Raw genomic sequence first — 17,708 nt, forward strand, 5'->3', positions numbered from 1 at the left:
GCATCAGTTCTGGGGGTTTTCACTCGTTTCAAACTCCATTAAAGCAGCTACAGAATGCAGAGCACTGTGGTGCACTCTCATTTTCTTAACAGAAATTTCAGTCAATCATTCAATCGCTCCAGCTCTGACAGCACATAATTTTCATATGCTCAAAAACACTGTTAATTTATAAGCCAATGAAAAAAAACACCCAAATCTTTAAAGGCTGCTTCCACAAGGTCAAATTTTTTACTGCACGTATGTTTTTTAAAAGTAAAATAAGTTATAAGATTCTTTTGTGCATATTCAGATTATTTTCTGTAATCTTATTATATTGAGGTACTACTATAGCATAGTATGGTTACAAATACTTTGTCTATAGTTATTAGATATATGCTCTAGTTTTTAAATTTACAATATTTGTAAATTATGAAAACCAAAACATACGTCTGTTAGGAGTGGCAAAAAAAACTTGGTGAATTATCTGTAAAAAAGAAAGGAAGGAAAAGGACAAAAAAAGAAAAAAAAATCAGATCACTATAATGTGAAAACATAATTTTGACACCTCCTCCCCTGCTAAAAATATGCTAAAAAATATATATATATATAACATTTCCAGTGAAAATTCTATATAAACAACCAATCTGGAAAACCAGCATGGCCAGATGATTTAAACCATAAACATTAAAAATCATTCTGAAATCATAAACAAATAATTTTAGTACTACACGTTTCAATTAATGTTTTTGCTTATCTTTCACAATTATTTTCTAAATATATTTCTTCCATTTTTAAAAGAAAATTTCATCCTTGTGAAACAAAAATTTTTCTCTTTTCTCTTTTCTCTTTTCTCTTTTCTCTTTTCTCTTTTCTTTTCTCTTTTCTTTTCTTTTCTTTTCTTTTCTTTTCTTTTCTTTTCTTTTCTTTTCTTTTCTTTTCTTTTTCTTTTTTCTTTTTTTTTCTTTTCTTTCCCAGAACTTCCCTTCCCCTTCCCCTTCCTCTTCTTCTTCTTCTTCCTTGTCCTCTTCCTCTTCCTCTCCTTCTTCCCCTTCCCCTTCCCCTTCCTCTTCCTCTTCCCTTTCCTTTTCCTCTTCCCCTTTTCCCTTCCTCTTTTTCTTTTTCTTCTTTTTCTTTTTCTTTTTCTTTTTCTTTTTCTTTTTCTTTTTCTTTTTCTTTTTCTTTTTCTTTTTCTTTCTCTTTTTCTTTCTCTTTTTCTTTCTCTTTTTCTCTTTTTCTTTCTTTTCCTTTTTTCTTTTTCTTTTTTTTCTTTCCTTATTTTTCTTTCTTTCTTTTTCTTTCTTTTTCTCTTTTTTCCTTTTCCTTTTCCTTTTCCTTTTCCTTTTCCTTTTCCTTTTCCTCTTTCTCTTTCCACTATTCAAACCTTATTGCACATGTTTAAATGTGTTTTGTTTTCCCCGTTGCCCCGCTGCCAGCAGCCCAAGTGAGGGCAGCCCAGAGGCACAAAACTCAGCAAAGCCAAAAAGTTCAGGCGCTGACAGCTCCTGCAGCCCACGGAGCCGTTCAGGATGAGCAGCCAGGCAGACCTGGAGCCCCACTGAGAGAGATCAATAGCCAGTGCATTATCATAGTTATTTCCAATGACGGGAATAATAATGCAATATTTATTTCTGGTATAAGGCTGCTTCAAGCGTCATTTTCCTCCCCCTCTCATTATTTGGGATATAGCTCACGCTAGGGCAGTGCAGAGATATCTCACTGTGCTTAATACTATGATTCCACTCAATCTAGCTGTTAAATACATTTATTTTTTTCCACATTACGTCGGTTGATTAAACTTTCTGTGGAGATGGTGGTAATTGAGTGTAAAGCTCCCATTAATGGCAGTAAGACTGCAAGACAGCCATGGAGTTTTCTATGGTTTTATAATTTCTCTCTGTGAAAAGAAAAAAAAAAAAAAGAAGAGAGGGGATTAAACAAACAACTACCCTGCAGCTTTATGTCAGTTGAATCATACGAAAAAAAAATTTAAAAAAACAAAATGGGTAAAAATAAACAAAAAAGCATTTCTCCAAAGAAACTAAATGGAGAATAAGCATAGGCATTATTCAAATGTTCCTGAAGGGACACATTTTTTTTTCAATTTATCCTCCAAAGTCTTTAATCTGTTGGCTCTTTCAGTTAACTCATTAGCTCCTAAACCTCTTTGATGCCTTTTTTTTTTTTTTTTTTTTTTTGCAAAAAGGCAATTTGGTAATTTGGCCGCCATTTCCTTATTTTCTGAGTGGTAAAACTGCTTTGAGGAAATTATGACAAAGATAAAACCTGTAAAGGATGACATTAAAGTTATAACTAGAACTAAAAATATTTTTTTTTTTTTTTTTAGTTCTGTGATTCTGGATATATTTATGTTCACCTGAAATAAAGCACCTCTCATATAAATACCTGGAACTGCATTATTTTGCCATGAAGTCAACACTTCGGCTTTGGAAAACCTCTTTACACCTCCTAATTTTTAAAACTCTAATGGCTTCTTTATATACATTTTTTTTTTCAGTGATTTCCAAAACACAACTTTGTTTTGACATGTTTATTGCCAATTGTCTTGATGTGTTTGCCATTACATGTCAACTCCCTTGTCAGAGGGACGGAATTCCTTTTTTGCGACTTCTCTGTGATTCCTCAGGAAGCATTTTGACTTCCCATAAATCGCGAGTTACTCTCAAGGAAGGAGATGTATATACATAAATAGTGAATAGCATTTAAAATATTACTGCAGAAGAGACCCTGTTGGTACCACTGCTCCTTCATCCATCTGGTTTAATGTCGTGGTCAGAGAGGAATTTCAAAGTCTACCAGCTGAAGTAAGAGAAAGAATATTTTTTAAGATGCTTGTCTGTTTACCCAAGGTTGCTGCCTCCAGCCTTTTCTGCTTTTCTCCTGATTCTTCCTGGTGGAAGCTTCTCTCCTGACCAGGCAATAAAAATCTCATCTTCCTTACATTTAAATTCGGGTTAAATAACCAAAATTTTAAGTTGCTTTCATAAAAACCACCGAAATATGTTGACCAGCATAAATTTTTAAGCTTTATTAAGATTAGAAACTTTCCCTCTGGCACTGTCACTTACAAACTGATTGGAAAGGGAATTGCTCATTCCCAATTTATTTTTATTAATTCTGGGTTATGTTCAGCCAGGTGGGGAGAGAACCACTGAGATGCTGCAGAAGAGCAGTTTATTAATTTAAGAGTGCATTATGGAAATCACAGGGACCTAGACCTTAGAATCAATAGGAATCGGGGGGAAAGAAATTATGAGCAGATGCTTTTATAGAAAATACAAAATTCCAGTAAGGAAGTTCTCTTCAGTCATCCAGTGGGAAGAAAAAAACTCATTTCTAAAATGTTCTTAAACGTGCACCAAGTGCTTTGCAAACATGCTGAAAAATTGAGTCTAAGTTTATTATTTTTTATAGGATTCACTCGTTCTATTTTGTAAGTTTTCAGGAAAAATACTTGCATTGTACTTATGAATGGTAAATATTTCCTTTTTAGTGAGCTGAAAGGGTGACACCACCAAAAAAAAATCCTCTCTTTGAACAAGTCACATTCCAATTTTACATCTGTAGAGTTTCAATACACCTGAACTATTTTAACTTAAAAATATATTTTAGGAGGAATAATAATAATAATAACTATAACAATAACAACAACAAAACAACAACAACAACAACAACAACAACAACAACAACAACAACAATAATAATAATAATAATAATAATAATAATAATAATAATAATAACAAAAACAAGTAGTAGAAGAAACCAATAATAAGAGTAGTATTAATAATAATAAACAACAATAATAATAATAATAAAACAACAATAATATTAGTAATAAAAACTAATTAATGTATTTCTAAATATATAAATCCTCTGAGAGACCTTGTGAATAGTCATTAAAGGAGGAAAAAGAGGTAACATGTGGCTAACACTCAGACAAGTTGAGAATCCCGTGCTTTTCACCTAAAGGCTACGAACTTCTGTCTGGTTGTAAATAAGTGCTGAAAAGGCTCATGACTACCAGAAAATATTGCTTTCTCCCAGATCTCATTGACATTGTGGCCCCAGTAACCATCTCTCTTTCTACCTCAATTTTCCTGGCCAGAAATTCCAGGTATTTACCTGGCCTCACATGTCCCAGATGGCTGCCTAAACATTTTGGAAAGAAACAACATTCAGAAAATTTTATGGTCAGCTTTATTAACTTACACCTCATAAACACCCAAAAATTAGCATTTATAGGAACACACACAACAACATCACATAAAATTTCAGAAGTTACTTTTTTGAGAATAGGGATTACCTTGATGTTTGTCTGTTTGCCAAATATTCTGTGTTATTCCAGAGGGACGTTTTTTTTTTTTTCCAAAGGCAAATCCAGCTGTCTGCTCTGCATGCAATGAAGCCATAGAGTTTGAAGCAAAGCAATAAACTTGGGAATATGTTAAACAAAGCTCAGTATCTGCTCAGCTGTTCTTTCTGACTACTAAACTCTGTCAGGTAACAAGATTTTGTAGGTTTAGCTGAATCTACTAACAGGCATTCTTGCAGGAAAGAAGTACTTGCTTTTGTGTACTTTTAAAATTTTGAATATCAACCCTTATTCCCTTGTATCTATGAGAGGTGAATTGTTCCTTTAAATCTGCCATTCGAAAGTTCCTTCTGCTATCTTGTTCTTGCTCTTTTCTTCTTGTTCTGCTTCTTCTTCTTCTTCTTCTTCTTCTTTCTTCTTATTCTTGCTCTTGTTCTTCTTGTTCTTCTTTTTCTTTGTCTTGTTGTTGTTGTTGTTGTTCTTCTTCTTCTTCTTTCTTCTTCTTCTTCTTCTTCTTCCTGTTCTTGTTCTTCTTCTTGTTCTTCTTCTTGTTCTTGTTCTTCTTCTTCTTCTTCTTCCTGTTCTTGTTCTTCTTCTTGTTCTTCTTGTTCTTCTTCTTGTTCTTCTTGTTCTTCTTCTTGTTCTTGTTCTTCTTCTTCTTCTCGTTCTTCTTCTTCTCGTTCTTCTTCTTCTTGTTCTTCTTCTTCTTCTTGTTCTTGTTCTTGTTCTTGTTCTTGTCCTTGTTCTTCTTCTTCTTCTTCTTCTTCTTCTTCTTCTTCTTCTTCTTCTTCTTCTTGTTCTTCTTCTTCTTCTTCTTCTTCTTCCTCCTCCTCCTCCTCCTTCTCAGGCAGATTTCCAGAGTGAATTCCCTCATATGTGAACACCACAAAAATCTCTGGGTTTTCTAAACCCCAACTGTTAAACATTTTGAAAACCACATAGATAACGGAATGACATAATTATTGATGTTGGAAACTGTGGGAATCCACAAAATCAGAGGGGTTTGGGAAAGCTGCAGAAGGCAGGCCCCAGAGGCAGTAGAACTGTGATTGGAGATAAGCAGCAGCCATGAGATTGGGCAGCAGAAAAATTATTTAAAAAGTAGAAAAGCAAGGATAAATAGAACAGTGGTCTGTGTATTAACACTTGTCTAGAAAAACTCCCTAAGCTACAGCAAAGTTTGTCTAGCAAGATATTAGGAAGTTCTAAGCTTAATAATGGAGCTCTGTGCATTGTGTTTGAAGGCTCACAAGCAGGTATTGTATTTGAAATAAGCAAGCACTGTTTAACCACAGGTACCTGTGCTTATAGTGATTGGACAGAACTACTGTCAATATAGAATATATACTATACAGATATAAATACTGTCAATGTGCTTTTGCTTTGTGGGATTGGTCAAAAAACTATTTATAAAGTGAGTTGTAACATTGAGTTCTGTGTCTGCTGCCTGGGATGTGAGCTGGTGGCATCTTCCCATTGTCGTAACCATGGAATGAGACTGGTGCTGGAAAATCAAACAGCTCAAGGCACGTTCCACAGCAGCCCCATCCCGTTTGTGATTTGTACAGAGACCCCTGGATGGCAATAAAAACCATCAGATGGTGCCCATCTGGGACCATCCAGTCTAATGCTTGACCCATCCCCATATTTTACTCAGCCCAGAGCTCTGAGTGCCACCTCCAGCTCTTTCTGGCCCTGGGCAGCTCCTTCCAAGGCCTGAGCACCCTTTCCATGGGGAAATTCCTGCTGCTGTCCACCCTCAACCTGCCCTGGCCCAGCCAAAGCTGATGCAGAATATATCTGAGTCATCATGAATTATACTGAATAATTTCAGTAAAATGACCTATGACTACCACCAAGTCTGAGAAGCACACAGGTTACCTAAGAAGGTTCACCAAAGTTAAAGTTTTTTGTCTCAGCTCTTAGAGGCAAACACCTTTCTAAAGGACCATGGGTGTTTTTAATATCTGAGAGTCAAAACAAAAATGACTTTCAAACTCTTTTTTATATAATCTTCAACAATTCATTTCCAGCAGTTCAATGCAATCATAAGTTAAATTGTTGACTTCTAAATATTCCCACTGGATGAATGTAAAATCAGAAAAATAAAGCTTGAAGCCCAGCTGTGGGAAGAAATTAAAAGGTGTGTAAGGCTGCAAGTCCTGATGTGCTGGTGTTCTGAAAAAACAGGATTTTCTAATCTGCTGTCATTGTTCTGGCACTTTGCAGCTATTTATCTTCACACCTGAGATAAATATATGTATATATATGTTAAAATAAATAACTGCAGGAAAAAAAACAGAAATACAAAAGGGTTTTTGATGTGCTGAATGGTATTCATTATGAGCAAAGTACTAGACCTACATATAATGTGACTTTTATTGTTCTTTAATCTTTGGCTTTTTTTTTTTATTATTCCATTACTTTTAGTTTCCTTGATGGTTTTAGTCTGTTCCACACTTTTGTCCAACAGCCCAATCATTTCTACTAATTTATGACAAATGGATGTACTTCAGAATTTCCACAATGAAGAGAGAGAAAATCACAATAAACCCATAAATATAAACAATATAGAAAAATTTAACTAATTACATACATTTTATTAGAGATATTGTGGTATTCTGAAGACCAGATCCCCATCTTCAAAGCAACAAAGCTGGCTACAGACCATAGGCAGAGAATGTGGATAATTTCAATTGTTTTTACTTCAAATTATGTACAGTAAGTGCATGAAATTAAAATAAGACCAGAAGTTCTAATATAACACAATAAGGACATCTTTTTTTCATTATTTCTTTTTGCTCCTATTGAGAGAGATAGAGCCTTTGAAATAAATCAGCATCTGCAGCAGGTCATACCACTGCAGCTTGCTCTGTTAATATAAAAAAGCAAAAATTCACAAGCAAAGAATCACAGAGAAAAGGGAAGATAACCTCTTTTATTTGGAAAACACATTTCAAACACAATAAACGTTGAACTCATCACCTGAAACTCTAAGAAATATAATAATGTTCCGAGCACCTTTCAGGTGAAAATAAAAACCAAAAACAAAGCAAAGTGAAAAGATATCATTTCCCTGCCCCTCACACACACGCACACACACTCTCTACCTGAGACCATTTAAAGAACTTCACTTTGCATTTCATTTCCTCAGAGAGGCTTCTCAGAAGCTACAGCTTATTTCTGAAGTCATTCTACAGAGTGACCAAGTGCCCCCAATTTTAATGGGCTGTATCAGCCTCGCAGGGACGGTTGCTGCAACATTAACTTGTGCCTGCTAAAGCCACCAGCTGGAAAGGCAGAGTATTTGCTGACTTTCTGAAAGAGGACAGTCTAAAGATTTTTTTTTTTTGTTATTATTATTATTTTTTTTCCCCCCATAACCCAAACCCCCAGCACCCACCTCACACCAGGGTATTTTAGAGAGCGGCTTCGCCCTTTCCCGGCCGCTGAAACTGAAGCCAAATTTCCTGCTTAGCCTGTGTTTGCTGAGGATGCTGAATGTATATTTATAGCCTGTAATGGTCCTTCAGCAGCAGCTCAGAGCAGTGGGACTTGATGGCTTGGAGTTGTTCAATGTTTATTTCCAGTTCATTTCCAGCTGCAATGAAATACCAGGATCTCGCTCACTTTAACTCAGGGAGCACCAAGTGCTTTTTTCCCGGATATCAGCTGCTCCCAAACTGCATAGAGCAAATTGAAATGAATAAAGATTCATACAGCACAAATAGAATGACCATTTAAAGTGCAAAAGGTATCTTAACAGCCCCAAAGTGTTTTGAATTTTGACCAGGATCCTTTGACTGAAACAGCATGAGATGCCCAAAAGGTTATTCTGAAAAGGAACAAATAAAAAAATGTAGACTAACCTTTTCACAACCTTTCACTCTTTCTTTTTCCTTTCTTTTAAGGTTTACTAATTATTTAATTGAAATGGAGTTTCCACACAAATCAAAAGTCTCATGAGCTATTGCTAAGCTATACAAGAAAATAGTTTAATAACAAAACAGCAAAACACATGCCATGATCTTACCCACAACCACAACAAGAGGTTTGGCAGGAAGCTTTCTGCTGCACTGAAATCAGTGAAGAATTTTAAAAGAGAATTTTAGAACAGAATTATAAAAGGAATTATAATATATAAAAGAATTATAATATATATAAATGTATTTATATATATAACTTATTTATTTATAAAAATTTATTTATATATATAACTTATATATTTATATATTATATTTGTAATTATAAAATTATAAAATAATTATAATATATATAAATTACAATTTATATATATTATAAAATATAGTAGTGACAATACTGATGATAAGAACTACAGAAAATATGGATTTTTTTCCTATAAATATGAAGTGAAACCAAAGTCAATAAATGAAGCAAATCTCTCCCATTTCCTGCAAGATAAACTTACAAATTTTGACAGAGATATTATGTAGAGTGTAATTTCCACATGAATAGCCCCAAAAGATTTTCAGCCAATGCATCACTCCTCAGTAACGCTGTAGAATTATGAATGTATGTATAGAATGCCTCACTTCCCAATTAAAGGTTTAAAATAACCTAAGCAGGACATAATCTATTCTTAACTATTCGGACTTGTGAGGTTTTAGAGCAATTTAGCTTCATGTACATCAAAAAGGGGAAAAAAACCGGTTGTTCTATGTTCCTGACATTCTGAAGTTATTCTGAAGACTTCATATTAAATGGAACTGAAGTCACTCAGAACCCAGCAATGCTCAGCTGGGTCAGCTGGGTTCTTTTCCAGCATCAGGTGAAGATGAGGATGCTGGATAAAGGGGATAAACAGGAAATGGAAGGAAGTTTTTGTGGGCTGAATTTGCCACTACAATCGTGCAGGAAAACCACATTGCAGCACCCCTCCTGACCGACCTAATGTTCAGTGAGAATATGTGGTATAGAAAAACATACGAGGCAGAGTAATTGCTAGTCAGGAATAAACTGGGAGAATGAAAAAATAAAAAAAAAAAAAAGAAAGGGAGGAGCAAGGCAGAAAATTCTGCTTATGCACAAATCCATTGAAAAAGAAAGGAATTTTTTTTTTTCTTATGACAAGCTCTAATTTTCATATGGCTAAATTAATAACAATCCTTGTCCAAATGCACATCCTTTTCTCTGTAAGTACAAAATATAAATCAGCCAATTAAAAAAAACCCCAAATAATCTCTATTTTGAACAGAGCAAAGCCTCTTTTCTCTATCAAGAATCTCAGTCAAGACAGGAGAGAAAAACAGGCACGTAATGCATTTTTTAAATATAAGCTTTGATGTTTATATGTTTTTCTCTAGTTTTTGGTTTTTTTAGATGAGTCTAATTTTTGCATTGCAAAGAAAAAAAAAAGTAAAATCAGTCTGCAATAAAATTGAAAGCAAAAATTTTAAGCAAACATAAATGGAACTAGTTAAAGCAAACCACAAGCTGTATTTCTGAAATCATACCAGAGCTGCATGTTGGAGTGAGGATACTGCCTCTCTTTTATTTTGCGAGCAACTCCCTAAACTGAAGGTTTTCTGTTATTAGTTCTCTTTTATGGCATCTATAGAACTCGAAGAGAAAGAAATGTAGGTTGAGGGCAACATCAAAACCACGACTTTAAAAAAAGCCCTTCTCTGATAAAAAAGAGTCAGTCCTTTCAGTACCCTCCTTTAGTTTTCCAGTGTAGGGAGCAGGATTGCTGTTTATTTTATTTTCTGTATGCAGCTTCCCATTTAAAAGTCTCAAAACTTTCTCCTGTGGTTTCTCAGTACCTGGTTGCTGAGAATATAACTGAGCTTCAAGTACTTAACTCATTCTAAAATGTTTTTTTTTCTGCTAAATAGTTTTACAGTTTAAAAAAAAATAGTTAACTAACAAAAAATAAAATTTTAATGGCTTTTACATCTTGAGTCAGAAAAGCCAAAGAAACCAGAACACTGGTTTATTTCTAAAATATTCATATAGCAACAAATCCACATTCCTGAAGAAAATTTCTAATGTCTGGAGTTGATAATACACCTTTAAAAAGGAGTCAATATTATCAACCAGCAAATGAAGCCAAAGGAGACAAAAAACTGGAATTTGCACAGAAAAAGGAAGTGACTCTTTCATTGGATGTTGTAGTAGATGCATTAAGAATATACAAATAACTGGGATTTTCTAGTTTTCATAGACTTATGAGACGAAATTTTGTGACAGTCTTCTGGCCCTCCTCATGCTAATATTGAAAAGCAAATTTTCAGTATTAAAGTCAGGAAAAGGGAAAGTCAGGAAAAAAACTTCTAAATAGTTTAATGCCTACTAATGTGAAAGATCTTGACTAAAATTCAGACTTATTCCCTGCTACAGCAGCTGTGGTGACCTGATGGTAATTAGATCACGACCCGTTGTACATTAGTTGTAAAAATACTTAAGGTTTGATTATTTCCTCCTATTTCATGAAAGCCATAAAATTTATTTAAGGTAACCATGGAACAGCACAAGTTAAATGGATACATTGTCACTACTGATTAACACCACAGATGTTTATGATTAACTAAAGTGCTAAAAAGCTCTATATGTGCACAAAAATAAGTAGATTCTGCCCCCAAAATATGAATGAACATTAAATGTGTCCTGTGTTCATCTTAGCCGTTTCTTAAAAACAATTTAAATAAATTTGTCTAAAACCAGCAATAGATCTGATACAATCTAGCACAGTCTTGATCACTCAGAGTGAGGCACATCCTTCATGTGAAGGAAATTGCTCCTCACTATCACAAAAACAAAATCCTTTTTCCCTGAAGCTGAGGTGTCTGGGGTTTCCTGATTCTGGAAATTAATTGCATTAGTCTACAGGTAAAACCCATGTTTCATCTTTTCAATCACTTTGGGTGTTGTGGTCTAAAAAATTAAAAAGAGAAAAATAGCTAAACCCCTTCTGCATCATATCAAACACATTTTTAATCTTGTAGGTCGTTCTCTTTCACCACAGCACTTGTAGAGGAATAAATATTGAAAGCAGTTGGGGAAAAAAAAAAAAATCCTGCATCATGATGGGATGTATGTAAACTTTGGAATGTTTTGTTTAGAGAATCTCTGCACTTTATTCTATAAGACACCGTTAAACTGCAGGATCTCTGGGGCTTTTTTTTTTTCAGTCCAAACTTCTCCATCCTTCCATGCTTACAATTTAGGGGTTTTTTTTCTGCCTCTGACCTCTTCGATATAAAAATCTCACAAGTTTCCTGAAATTTTTATAACCCATTTGAACTCATTATTTCCTAATAACAGATTTACTCAGATATTGCTATTAAGGACTTCAATCTCCAGTAAAATTTCTTAGTGAAGTCAATGGCATCATAAAAGAAAATTATGGGCAAAAACTAATAAGAGCTGGAGTTTCAGTAATGGCTTAGATCAATCATTTGGAAAGCCACTACCTCGAGATCTTTTCCAATGGAAATAAAATGCACACTTGACTTCTAACACCTTCTATTGGAGAAACTAATTTGACGTCAGGCATTTTTTCCCAAAAGTTCTTTTAGACTTGTAAATGAAAGTGAAACTTTGGATACTTTTTGGCAGAGAATAATGGCATTGAAATCAGAAAAGTGAGTTGCAAATGGTGTTGCCGAATTTGTACTTAAGAGGAATCACCAGAATCTAAAGGACAGAGAAAGACCAGACACAGGAAATTCAAATAATGCAATTCAAGCAACACACAACGAGCTTGATAATGACTTGAGCTATCCCAAATTATATAATCAAAATATATAATTTGAAAGAGAATAACAGGGTCAACCACAGCACCCATTTCAATGTGATCCTTTTATAAGGAACATAGCATATTTTAGATTTTTGTATAGCAGCATTGATCACTATTGTTTCTGTGAGAAAACAAATACTAACCAAATAACTATTTAATCAGCTGACTCTATATTATTGCCAATATCTATTTTTTCTCACTACTATTATTTTGATATGTTAAATAGCTATGTAAGAAATCAAAAAACCAAGGTAAGACATTCAAGGAAAGACATCTTAATTATTTTTTTCATTATTTTGGGCAACCTTAATTCCTGTTGCGGATGTTGTTGCTGTTCCTACCCGTTAGGTTTCCAAACCAAGCAGGAGATCATTTTATTGAGCATTGCCATTTTTCCACTCACAAAAGTGCTTTGCAGTTTTCACCTTTAGTTAATTCTTAGGGTGTTGAATCTCCATGCATTACCCTGGCATGCTTATTGTTACGTTCCAAATATACATGCTTATTTTCATGCCATCTCATATTTCCCTTTCCTAACAGCACTGCTAAAAACTGGCAAATAAAATTTTAAGTTCCATCCCTATTATCCCTTTCACTGATTTCTTTACACTTATGCCACTCACACATTTATTTGGAACAGCCCATAGTGATTTTTTTTTTTCCTTCACATTTATGCCTGCTGCAAAAGATACATTTAATTCATAAATGTATACAAATAGGTTGACTGATATTTCGTGTTGGGGTGCTGTTGCTGTTGTTTGTGTTGGGACTTTTTTTCTGCTCAAATATTTATGCAACCAGAGGGAGTAAAAAAGAGAGGAAGAAGAAGAAGAGACTTTGTGAAATGTTTCCTGGAAAAGCACATCCACAGCCGCCTGCTCACAGGGCCTGGCTGCTGTCTCAGGGTTCTGAGACAATTAAAGATATTTCTGAGGCCAGAGTCACCTGAGTTAAGCAGCTGTGGGCTAATGAGCCGTGAATCCTTCATAATGCTGTAATGTTTATTTGATAGAAAAATAATGGTGGATTTACTTAACCTGCACCTGTAATTAGCAGTGTTTTCCTTCTCAGTGGTGTTTTCTTCTGTCAGCCAGAGACTTTTGTCTGCCCCACTTACCTGAAAGACAAATTTCCTACAATGGATGAGATTTGTTTTAATAAAGGAACTAATATTGTTGACTAAATGATTGAGTTTCTCTCCAGCAAAAAGAAAATACTTTTACCTCTACACAATCCTCATTTAGAGTAAATATTACTTGACAATGAACAATTAAGAGTAAAAAGCCCCCGAAACAATGAAACTGAAGCGTTTAATAACCTCACTTTCAACAGTGAGTTCAAAACAAAACCAATCAACTTGAACATGAGTGTTTCAAATGAAAGCATTTCCTTTCCCCCATGGAAAATTCTAATTTTGCTTGGAGAAATTTGGTGATAAAAAAGATTGGATTTTCAAAAAAATAGCTAAGTATATTTCTCCGAGGCATTTAAATAGCAAGAAATCCATATCTTTCAGGGAAAATGGACTTAAATTGCATTCTTATTTGCTGCTGGAATCTATCCAAATATATTTTACATCAGTCCAAAACTTCAAAAGCAGAAATAAAACAGCTGACCATTAAAAAAACCAAAAAACCAACAATAAAAAACAACTGCATAGGGAGAAGTTATTATGTGAAATTAAACTGAAATGTGAACATTTCTAACTGGTTTTATTTCAAAAGGTTTATTTCAGTATTTAAAATTTCAACAGTGTCAGGCGTGAGATTATGCCCTGAATGATGGAGCTCTATGTATTTCCTGGACATATAACTAAGGACAAATAATTAAAGAGTAAAATATATAGTTTTTTATTTCCGGAGAGTAGGGGTTTTAGGAGGATTGAGGAAAGAGTGATCATTGGTGGGTTGGAAATGAAAGATTGTCTCAGACACACAGAAGGAGCCACAAATGAAGAAATTCAGGCCCAAAAGGTGGAAAGCAAGTGAACTGGACATTCAATGCACATTAAAAAAAAACCAAAATCTTTGAAAAATCCTTCTGTATTCTGCCTTGAAACCAAGCAAGCACGAGTTGCCAGCAGAGTCATAAATTTATCTTTAAAACTTATGGGAGAATAAATAGATAATCAAGTTTAGAACCACATTAGTTGTGGTTTTCTTTTTTTGTTTTCTCCCTGTCTGAGAGAGAGCAAATATGCACAAATTTCTGCTGGCCTTAGCTCCAGGAAGTGTCATGTTCCTGTAGACTTAGGAGCCAAGAAATAAAATTAAAAAAAAAAAAAAATCACAGAGAAAGGTGTGCAAAGTCCTGCAGTGTGAAGAGAAATCTTCTGTTCCAGCAGTTCTCTATTTGGTAAAATTAATTTCTTCTTCCCTTCTCCCCTGGTTATCTGATATTGACTCTTCTAAACAGATGGGAAAGGATAAGAAGGATTTTATGGCTTAAAGAGCTCTGCACCTTAAAATATAAAAGTACTTGAATCCTCCAGGCAACAAGTTGTTTCTACAGAGCGCACATTGCACATTCTAAAAGCTTTTAAAATGTTTTCTGCAGCTCAGAAACCCCTCCATTATTCTCTAGCCATTGTGTTCTTGCGCGGCTTCAGCTGCAAAACCGCATTTGTCCTCCTTATGCCTTTCTAAATTTTCATTACCCTGTGAAGAATAATTAAATCACACAGCAAGCCAAGACAACTCAGCGGTGAATGAGAAGCCAGTGCTGCAAAGCAGCATCAAAAACTGAAAGTGAAGATTTTTAGCTTTTAGCAGCTAATTTACTCAGGTACCACCCTAAGGCATCAACACCATTTATCACTCCTGCAGTAATCTGGGACAACGTTTGCACCATCACTAGGAGCAGAAGTGGTTATGGAAAAAAAAGAAAAAAAGAAAAAAAAAAGGAAGGAAATTTGGGGAAATACAAGGTAAATATTGAAATGAATCAGCAAATCCACAGAAAATCTGCAACTGGGCATTGATGTCTGTTTAGAATTAAACAAACACACAAGTGAGGTTCTAGGTAAGGAGTCATGGTCACTAATGAAATCACCCAAGATGCAAAGATGCCAGTAGTTTTTAAAGTAAAACAAACTTCAGCCACATTTCTAAAGAGCTTTGCAAGGAAACTCAAATATTTCTGTGCAACTACAATTTTTACGGAGTTTATAAATGCAGTAAAGACGGTGGCAGCAGAGATTTTGCAAGAAATTAAGTTTTTCTCAAAAGCATCTTTTAAATACCTGAAGTTCTTTTAAATCCCTCTCTCTTACTGTTTTAACCAACACAAAGGAACAAGAAATAACTACAGAGGCAAGCAGGAGGCAACATGCAATTCTTAGAGAGGGCTTCAAAACTAATATGAAAATTAATTTCTTTAATCATAGCAACACACAAAAAAAATGCATTTCCATAGTATTTCTTCTGACTTGAATGATCAAATCTGAAGTTTGAAAATGCCAGTGAGACTCACAACTGAAAATTTAGGGGTTTGGAGCAACTGGCTAAAATTATTTAGCTCTTGTATTACTGCTACAGTTCAATGAATAACAAAAAGCATAAGGGACTCATTGCATAAAGGGTTCCAGGATTTTATTTGATTGTTCTCTTTCTCCAAAAATTTGAAGTAAAACTAAACATGTTTAGCTGAAGTGAATACTTCTATTCTTTTCACTTTGTTAGTATAAAAACTAAATATGAAAGCAATACAAAAAAAAAATATGCCCTTATGGATTTAAAGTAACAAAATAAATCAATCTTATCCATTAATTTTAAATTTCCTTGCTTTGGTGGTTTTACGATAACCTTATTATTTCCCTCAGTAGTCTTTTTTCAATCTAACATCACTGCCTGATACAGTTTAAGCTGTATATATCTATTTCTGCTGTATCTCTTTCTCTAGCCCCTTAAAATCTTTCCCTTTGTTAAAAGTGTTTGCAACCTATTGAAATGCAAATGGAGATAAACACTCAAGTATCATGCAGACGATATTACCAAAAATATGTACATATTTTAACCTGTATTTTCAAGATTTTCTACTTCTGGAAATGCATCTCTGCTCATTTCAGGAGAAGAAGAAATATTAAATATTTTTTGTCTTGTGCAAAATGTCATGTATAATCAAGGAAAGTTGGCTTTTCTTCATCATGATTACTGGAGCAAAATGTCTGTCTCACTAAAGTGCAAATGCACTAAACCCTGTCTCACTAAAAACATCAATTCTCTCTCCTCTAGGATAAATTTCTAACTACTCATCACCAAGTGATAATTTTTCCTACTTTTGATGATGAAGATGTCAGACTATATTAATGGTCCAGCAAATTCCTGCCACATTCATAAGTTCCCTTGTCTGTTAGGTTATCATGTACATTAAACTCAGGAAGGTGTTTGGGTTTTTTCTGGGATTTTCTGAAACCACATCCAGAAAAGTCACACCCCCAGCACGATGCAAATCCAAAAAATTATTTCATTTTACTATCCTTTGATAGTTTCAAAATAGTTTTATCTTGTCCCTGGAAGTCCAACAATACCTTTAGTTTTATTCGTGCCCGTATTTACATCATTGTTAGAATTTAATTTTGCACTTCATTAGCACCCCCAGCCCATCCTAATATTCTAAATGAGCAAGAACTCTTCAAACTTCCTTTAATCACAAACACTCATTATAATTTTTCTGGGTGATGGGGTATATCTGAAAATCAGCATAATTCCAATATGTCTAATTTACACCCAACAGAGTTCTAAATTCTCCTAATCATGTTTATGCAAATGCACAAGCAGCAAAATAATTAATGTAAGGATCTGAAATGTGTTTCAACCCAAATTCTCTCACTGAAAATCACCATTGAACTCATCACTCACTTCCCTTCCCAAAGTGTAGGTTTCTGAAAATACACATTTTTCCTACACATTTTTCTGAAAATACACATTCTTCCTGCACATTTTTCTGAAAATACACATTTTTCCTGCACATTGAGACCTGAGAATATTTCTGTGTCAAAACACCTTTTTCTAGCAGTTAGTTTACTGAGTCAATACTTTTGCCCTTGCTCTACCAGTTTTCACCTTTCACACTCTCTCCCTTTGGACTCTTTCTTTTTGTTTGTTTGTTTCTGTTTGATGGTGTTTTGGTTTTTTTTTTCTTGACACAGAACACACTGTCTAGTCCAATTACTTCTCCATATGAGATGAATGTTCTAATTTCAACACTTTTAGGCCAATGGAGAACCTCCTAGGCTCTGATGGCCTGGATTTTTAAAGGAGAAAGGGAAAAAATTATCTACGCTGTTGAAAAGTTGTGGAGATCAGTTGAAGCTTGACCCCTAAAAATTGGGGGTCAAAAAATTGGTGGGTCAAAAATTGATGGACCCTGATGCCTCATCCCTGGAGGTTCAAGGCCAGGTTGGAAGGAGCTTGGAGAAACTTGTTCTTGTTGAAGGTGCCCAGGGCAGGGGGTGATTTTTAAGGTCCCTTCCAACCCAAACCATTCTGTGACCCACCAGTGGTGTTAGGAATGATGGCTGACATGACTCAGAAGATTCCTTCCTTTTTTTCTGCAGCTACGGAGGTTGGGGGACATCCCAGAATTCTAGAAGAAGAAGACTGATGGAACACCAATCTGCAAGGCCTCAGGTGGAGGATC

At 34.8% G+C, this 17,708-nt stretch overlaps 1 long non-coding RNA gene across 1 annotated transcript; it reads right to left on the reverse strand.

The window, feature by feature from the left end:
- Positions 1–1,294: 1,294 nt before the first annotated feature.
- Positions 1,295–7,916, reverse strand: LOC139604121 (uncharacterized). Its single transcript, XR_011683895.1, has 3 exons — positions 7,713–7,916; positions 6,906–6,969; positions 1,295–1,873 (listed from the first exon to the last, which is right to left on the reverse strand). It is a non-coding gene; the product is annotated as an uncharacterized lncRNA (long non-coding RNA).
- Between the last annotated feature and the right edge of the window lie 9,792 nt (positions 7,917–17,708).

The sequence above is a fragment of the Agelaius tricolor genome, unplaced genomic scaffold (assembly GCF_023055355.1).
Source record: "Agelaius tricolor isolate 1412-34295 unplaced genomic scaffold, bAgeTri1.0.p SCAF_44, whole genome shotgun sequence".
NCBI lineage: Eukaryota > Metazoa > Chordata > Aves > Passeriformes > Icteridae > Agelaius > Agelaius tricolor.